We start from the raw sequence: 7,400 nt of genomic DNA on the forward strand, positions 1-7,400 counted from the left end.
GTGGGCCCAGGGGGTTCAGAATGCACCCTCCTGTCTAGGCGGGGGAACAGTCATCAACTTCATCTCCAAATACATACTCATCACCTATTTGTACAGACGGCACAAGGCTCTCAGACTGTGAAGGTGGTGTTAGCTCCAAAGGCACTCACAGCAGGGAACCAGACACCCAGGATGAGGAGCAGGTTCCGGTCTCCTAGTCAGGTCCATTCGCGTGGGAGTGGCTGCTTGGAGGCTCAGATTATGAAAAAGTGGGAAGCTTCATGCAAGCGGAAGGGAGAAGTGCACAAATCGCCTAGCACTGTCTGCACCCGTGCAGCCTGGGGAATGGAGTCTGCTAGCCAGCCCTGCCAAGGGATCGGAGCATATTTAATTCAGCAAAGATGTTTTCAGCATCTACCGTGTGCCCAGTCCAGGGCTAGGAACTTGGGCAGGTGGTGAGTGTAAGTCTAGTTGTGGAAATGCTGTTTAGTGATGAACCACTGTTACCAGCATTTGTCTAAAACCCTCAAAAAGGGCAGCTGGGGGAGCTTTAGGAAAGAGCTGGAAGGGTGGGCTGGAGTCGTCAGGAAGGCTTCCTGGAGCGGCAGGGGGAGAGGAGCCCAGTCCGGACCATCGCGGTCCGCCTGAACATCGGTATTGCACCATCGAGAGCTGTTCTTGAAGAGCAGGTGAGAAAGGAGGGACTGGGGAGGACGGAGAGCATGGCAGAGGCCAAGTGAGCTGGTTTGTTCTTCCTTCCTTTTAACTTTCTCTGCCCTCTTTTCTTGGCAGAGGAGGTCTCTGAGGGGCCCGCCTGGGCAGGTGCCCTTCGAAGCGCTGCCTGGACAGAGACACTGTCCCTGGGGAGCGGTGCCGACCTGCTTCTGCAGGCGTGCGATGAATATTTCATAGCCCAGATGCAATCCTGTGCACAGGTTTCCCTCTTTCCCCTCGCTGGCACCGTGCTCCTCACAGCCTCCACCTCCACCCCAGCCCCTCCCGGCTGCTCCCAAGCCAGGAAAATCAGTCCCAACATTTATCAGGAAATCAGTATGAACCCACCAAGCGCTGTGAAGAGCTAATCTGTGCCGAGCTAATAAGAATGAACAAAGTCACCACAGACTTCGCCATGGGCATCCCTGATAAGGATTTGTCAGAGGAATTGCAGGTAAGATCTGAATAGCCCCAGGAAGTGGAATGCAAATGCCTCGCTTTCCCTGCGCTCTACTGGTGCCCCGCTTGGAGCGGACCAGAGCTTTCAGAACCCAGGAGTGGTGCAGGCACGGAGGACGGCGGGGCCAGGGGGCCCTGTGGAAACGTGGACCGAAGTCAGCCAAGCCAGTCTGAGCGTGCACACGGACGGGGAGCAGGGTGGGCGGGGAACGGGGGTGGGCAAGGAGGGGAGGCCAGCTAGACAGCTTCCTTTCTCCATTCCTGGGCAGAAGGGACTCGGTCTGCAGGCTCATGACCTGGAAGGTGCTAATGTTAGATGTGGAAAATAAGACCCCCACAACTGGAAGCTGCTGAGGCCTAGAAGAGGGTCTGGGGTTGGCCACCGGGAAACTCAACATTACAGCATCGGCCAGAGGGAGGGCTGTGGAGTCGCACAGCGTGGGTGCAGGTCCCAGTTCTAATGGTTCCTAGCTCGTTGAGACCTTGAGAAAGTTGCTTTCTTCCCCGAGCCTCGGTTCTGTCGTCTGTACAAGGACCACCACCTGTTTCGTAGGACTGCTTGTGGGGATTAAACAGGGTTGTGCCTCCATGAGTGTGGCACCGTGCCGGGCACAGAGTAAGTGTCAGCTCTTACCTGTTCTTCATTTTATGGGCAGTTTTGCCCAAAGACAACCCACAGCCCAGTCATGTAATCCAGGTATCGGCCAGCATTTTCGGTAAAGGGCCAGAGAGTAAAAACTTGAGACTTTCAGGCTGTATATTTTGGTTGCACTACTGAATTGTCCTGTTGTAGCAGCAAAGCAGCATAGATGGACAGAGCGTGGCTGTGAGCAACAGGGCTTCACTAGGAGAACGGGAAGCCAGCTGGATCGGGGCTGTGGGCTCTGGTTCCCCACTCCTGGTATAACTACTCTGCAAAATGTTTCAGCCAGCTTATATGGACTTCAAAGGGAGCCCAGGGGTCACGCTGCCTTTGAGCCAATAGGCTTCCTGCAGAGGCTGGAGGTGGCTGGAGAGGTGAGACCCCACAGTTTACAGAGGCTGTGCTGCAGGGTGTGGTGGGGATTCTAACAGGTCTCTGGGAAGACTTCCCTGTAAATGAGACATTACTACCCCGACTGCATTATATGTCCCCCCCATGCATCTCCACCACAAAGTTTATTGTGGGTCTGATGCATTTTTACTGCCTCTCCTAAAAGTAGACACATTTTCATCTTTTTCTTGAAATACATATCGTTAAATCTCTCTACCGATTCCTTCTGGCTTATTGGACTTGGGAGCAAGCTGTGAAGAAAGATTTGTTTTCAGGCCACAAAGCCACCCCCAAGACAAGCCTCTGTCACAGCCCTACAGCCGCAGGGGAGAGCAGAGGCAGGGGAGGTGGGAGGCTTGGTGTGGGGTGTAAATGAGGTTTTTGAACCACGTTGGTTTCCTATTCCCTCACATGGTTTAAAATCTGATAGTTTTCTCAAGTGCTGGACTTGCCGCTCTCCCAGCACAAAAATATTGTCTTGCATTTGTGTGGGGCTTTACGGCTTAGCCAACGCTTTCCATATGTGCTGTACGTCTGGGTCTTTACCACAACTCCGTGAGGAAGTCAGCACACCTGGAAAAATCCTTCCTGGACCACAGGCAGGATAATGGAGAGTCATGCAGGCCGCCGAGGGCCATGGCACCCTTGTTCAAATCGGAGAGCCAGTGAGGGATGCTGTCGTGGGTGAAGGGTGTCCCCCTGGGATACCAGGGCCAAATCTCAGAAACCTGCAAATATTTTCTTTTTGGGTAAAAGGATCTTTGAGATGTGACAGTGTCAAGGATTTTGAGATGGGGAGGTTATCCTAAATGCCATCCCAGTGTCTCAATAAGAGAGAGTCTGAGAAAGATTTCACACACACACACACACACACACACGAAGGCAAAGTGAGGGCAGAGCAGAGAGGCTTGGAGAGGCCGCCTACAGCCTGGAGGGATGCAGCCGCAAGCCGAGGAGTCCCAGCAGCCACCGAGGCTGCAAGAGGCCCAGACTCTCCCCAGAGGGGTACACCACTGATGCCTTGATTTCAGCCTAGGGATTATGATTTCAAACTTCAGGCCTCCAGGCTGGCAAGAGAGCACGCGGATGTTATTTTAAAGTACCTGATCGGTAGCACTTCCTACAGCAACAGCAGCTACCGGAAATGAGCCGCACAGGCCGTGGGAAGCTGGGGAGCCAGCTGGTGTCCGTGCAGAGTCAGACTCCATTTGCTCCCATTCCAAACTCTCCGAATCCCTGGGAAGGGCTCCCTGCCTCAGAAGGGGAGTCAGGCTGTGGGGACGCTGAGCACACCCACCCAGCTGATAGTAAGGGAGCCTGCCCTCTGGTGCTTGGACCTGTGGACATCCGGGAGCCGTGGCCTGACCCTCAGGGTGCTCCCAGGCCGGCTCAGGAAGCAGCGCGCCCCCATGTGGAACCATCGGCCGGTGCAACAGACCAGCGCTAGATGAAGGGTCTGCCTGTGACATATGCACCTTAATCCTGAGTTTGTCAGGCTTCTGGCACAGGCTGGAGAATGTTCTGGCTCCTCTGCAGGTGGTCCAGGAAGAGGACCTACCACCACACCAATCGTGTGCTCCCCAAGGAACCGAGACCCTTCGTTTGAAGCGTACTATTGCTGCGACAACACTCGATAAGGCAGGCGCTCCCCTCCTGCTGAGAGGTTGGAAGTGGACAAGTCCCAGCACGACCCTGGCCCCGGGCTCACCCTGGGGAGGGGGTGGGATGGGTGGCATTATGGGTGATCTCAAGGAGGAGGTGGGGGTCAATAAAAAGAAGACTGAAAATAAATTAAGTGAATTGATTTCTTGTTTCTAACAGAGTTTTTCTTTCTCTGTGTCTCTTTTTTTAGGAAGCAGCATTTGGCATTTGTAATAAGACACCGTCTGAAGCCACTCCATGGAGTTGAGTCTCAGCTGGAGGAATGGGGTGGGTGGCTCAGATTCATTTAAATTTCCCCCAGAGCTAGCAGGCTTCCCAGGGTCCCAGGGAGGCACTGAGTCTCACCCAGCTGAGGGCCACCCGATGTCCACCCAGTTGACAGCCCCATGAGGAGGGCCTGACCCTCCTGCCCACCTCCGGAGAGCAGGCATAACTTCAGGTGAACCCAAAATGTAAATACCCTGACTGGCATCTTATTAGTACAAGCAGAAGAGCCCATTGTTCTAGAGGAGACATCTCCCGATCCCCCACCAATTAATCTTTGGCTATCAGCTCGTGCTCACCATATTAATGGGGTTCTGCTGTAAACTGGGGAAGAGGGGATGGTGACAGGGCACCTGTGGCCAGAACCTCTGGGCCTAGGAGCCCTGCCCTCCTGGGGCCCATGCTCTGGTTGCCCTCTGGGGAGCGGCCTCTTCGGGAGTGAAGGGGTGAAGGCTCGGGGGCAGGAGGGAGCTTCTGCTTGTTGGCAGCACAGGACAGGTGCCGTGGAGGAGAGGACCTGGAGGTGGAGGACCTGGGGGACATTGGTCAGTCAGCATCACAGCGGCTTGCTAGAAGGATGAGGATTCCCGATACTTTGAGTCTTGTGGGAGGCACAGCATGTTTTCCTCTAAAGGAACAGAAAAGTGCAGCTACTTGCTTGCTAGGCAAGGCTGGCTGTGCCCCAGGCTGGGCCACCCCGGCCCTTACATCTCAGCTGACCCACCCGAGGCGGGTCAAGGAAGTGGGACAAGCAGGACCTCTCTCTAGGCCGTGGGAGGGGGCCAGTCCCAGTGGGGGCGCTGGTGGACCTGGCAGCACCCTCTGTGGTGGGGCAGGAGGGCCCCTGGGTTCCAGTTCTGTGACCTGATTGTGCCCATGCTCCTGACTACAAAGTCTACCTTCCCTCCACCCAGTTTCCAAGCCTATCCTATTTTCCAATAACCTTCCTGAAAAGTGGAAGCTACTGGACATCTTTTCAATAAATTCATTTTCTTCTTAAATCTGCCATTGTCAGTTCCCTTGCTGGGATCTAACACCCCAGACTACGCCAGGGCATTTCAGCAGACAGAACAGGAGGTGGGGAAAGAAGTGCAGATTTCTGGAGAGCCAGGCATGGACTGGGCTCAGGAATTGTTCCATTTGATCCTCACAAAGCCCTTGGAAACATTTAATAAATTAGTCCCTTCACTTTCTGGTTGAAGAAGCTGTGGGCTCGGAAAGCGGGCTCAGCAGTAAGTGGAAGAGCTGGGCTTGAAGCCAGGCTGCTGTGTCCCACATCCGGGTCTTGCACCACGTCAGGGCTCCAGGGTCCAGCTAAGCAGAGCAGGCGTCACCCTTCCGGGGTGAGTCCTTCTCCACACTATCCCCCCTCACCTCGTAAGGCTTTTCCTGAAAGCTCTCCAAGACGCGCCTCCCCTCTGTTCCCGCAGCGTACGAGATGGGGGGCCTTTTCCAGTACTGACCCTGCCCCTGATGCTGGCCACTCGCCTTCTTTCCTGGAGACTGTAAGCGGCCAGGAGCCAGGCCTTGGTCTCACTGGGCCTTCTGACTTCAGCATCTGACACGATTCCTCACACTTCGTTCAGTATCCAATGCTGCTTATCAAATTAATAAGAACCCAAGTCTGGGCAACACAGATAAAAGTGAGTATCTAAAGTTCCCACTACCACGGGCACCATGTGACCCAGTGAGAGAATCCCCCCTGTTCTCATGCTAGAACCCAAAGGAGGGTGGTCAGGCTACGTGCAGAGCTCCTCAAGGCTTGGGGGCTCACGGGCATCGGCTGACCTCGGGGCTGGTCACACGCCTGCTGATGGCCTGACGAAGGGACGGTGGCTGCACCTGCCCCGTCTATACCCCGTCCAGCCGTCGGGCTCGGACTGGGTTCCCACGCTTGCCTCCATGTGAGAGTAAATGCCCGCGGTGCACCCCTCGTCTTGCTTCTCACTGGTACCTGCTGGAAATGGCCCAGTTGGATAAATTTTCCAGGAGATTTGTTTGAAGGAAAGACACTCCGGTAAAGGTAAGAGACCTAAGGGGTGGCGAAGGTGGGTGGGTGCTTCCTATTTTCTCAGCCAGGCTCCCAGCCCCCATGTGGGGCTCTTCCAACAAAACGCCGACTGCAGGACACATCTTGCCTGGAGGTGGTGCCACGCACTGGGCTCCAAGAGGCTGTGTTTGCATTCAGAACAACTGTGATCAGGTGAGCCCTCCATAAGCATGACTCAAAAGACCACCCCAGCCCACCTGTTCTGCATCAAGAGGTGGCCTTCGAGGAAGCTCTTGTCTGAGAGAACTTCCCTCCGTTTCATTATAAAACCCCACTGCCTGTGCCCCCAGCTCCCCGCCAGCCTGGCGCTCAGCTAACCGAGAGTGGAGACGGTGTCCTTGGGCTGTTCTCATCACTAAGCAATTTCCAGACAGCTACGCGGGAGCCTCGGACCCATGCAAAGTGTTGTCTGGAGAAATCTCGGCCAGATATAACATTGAGACAACATTTAAAACCTCATTTAAGTGAACACAAAGAAAGGGCTCCTGGGTAAAAGAGACTTAATTAATCTTGTTTCTGTGTATGTGTAGATACTTTTAATTAAATGTAACTCCACATTCCTTCCAAGTAGATGGGAAGGGCCGGGCAGTCTTGCCTACTTGGCGGCGCTGAGCTGAGGGAGGCCAGCTGGTGGGTTTAGGTGATCAGAGGCGCCGGGAAGTGCACGCCAGCCCAGATCCAGACACCTGGGACAGGGCGCTGCCCCCTCCCTCCTGCTCCCTCCCCAACCAGATGCGCCTCCGCCTAGGTCAGCCTCCCCAGCCACCACCTGCCTCTCCTCGGCCCACTCTGCTGGCTCTGGTTCGGCCCTTGCCATCCTCCCCCTAGACCATGACACTGTCTCCTGACTGTTCTCCTCTCCCCAGTCTCAGTCCCTGTCAGTCCCCCCTAATCCACTCCACTGAACGACTCCTCCTAAACCCTACCTGCATTGTAGTATTACTCCCTGGGTCAGTAACTCAAAATAGATTCCAATTTTCTGATTAAATGCAAGCTCTGGCTCTGGGTCTGGCCAGTGGACAGTATCTCACAGGCGTAGCCAAGCTTAGGTGCCGCGGTGGTGTCTGTAGCAGGAGACGAGATGGGTGGACCCAAAAAGAGGTTTCCTAAGGGAGAAGGTAGCCAGAGGCAGGCAGGCCATCCGGGTCAGTTTGACAAGTCCAGGCACAAAGTGCGCCTGAGATGATGGAGGCCCAGGGGGCTGGAAGAGAGGCGTCTCAACTGCAGGGCGCTAGAGGA

This window comes from Manis javanica, chromosome 6 (genome assembly GCF_040802235.1).
Source record: "Manis javanica isolate MJ-LG chromosome 6, MJ_LKY, whole genome shotgun sequence".
NCBI classification, from domain to species: Eukaryota; Metazoa; Chordata; class Mammalia; order Pholidota; family Manidae; genus Manis; species Manis javanica.